Here is a 534-nt window from a genome sequence, read left to right as displayed (position 1 = left end):
ACAGAACACTGAAGGAGGACACATAATACAGTAAACAGTAAACAACATGAGAATTAGTGCCTAAAAATTATAAACATTTTTCTATTATTTATTTTTTTCTTAATGTGCATCTCTGTCAAGATGGTCTGTATTAGCCTATACTCTTAAAAATAAAGGTTCTATATTGGCCTCAATGGTTCCATAAAGAACCTTTAAAATGTATGGAACTTTTTTAAATGCACAGTTCTTTATAGGAGAAAAAAACAATTAAATGGCTATGTAATTTATTAAAAGTACCTTATTATGTTTGTCTATTTGAAAATTATGATTTCTACTTTAAAACTTCATTCGGTATGAGTAAAAAGCAAAAAAAAAAAAAAAAAAAAAAAAAATAAAAATAAAAAGAGACATTGGTTAAAATAAACAGTTTTGTTAAAATATTAATTTTCGCTTGACCCCAGAGTGTGCAAAACACATATACACGTAGTGCTGAAACCCTATTGTAATTGTAAGGATTTTTATTACTATTTTTCCGCTGTAAAACTGATCGTGCAG

This window comes from Carassius auratus, chromosome 7 (assembly GCF_003368295.1).
Source record: "Carassius auratus strain Wakin chromosome 7, ASM336829v1, whole genome shotgun sequence".
NCBI lineage: Eukaryota > Metazoa > Chordata > Actinopteri > Cypriniformes > Cyprinidae > Carassius > Carassius auratus.
Note: the sequence above shows the minus strand (reverse complement) of the source record.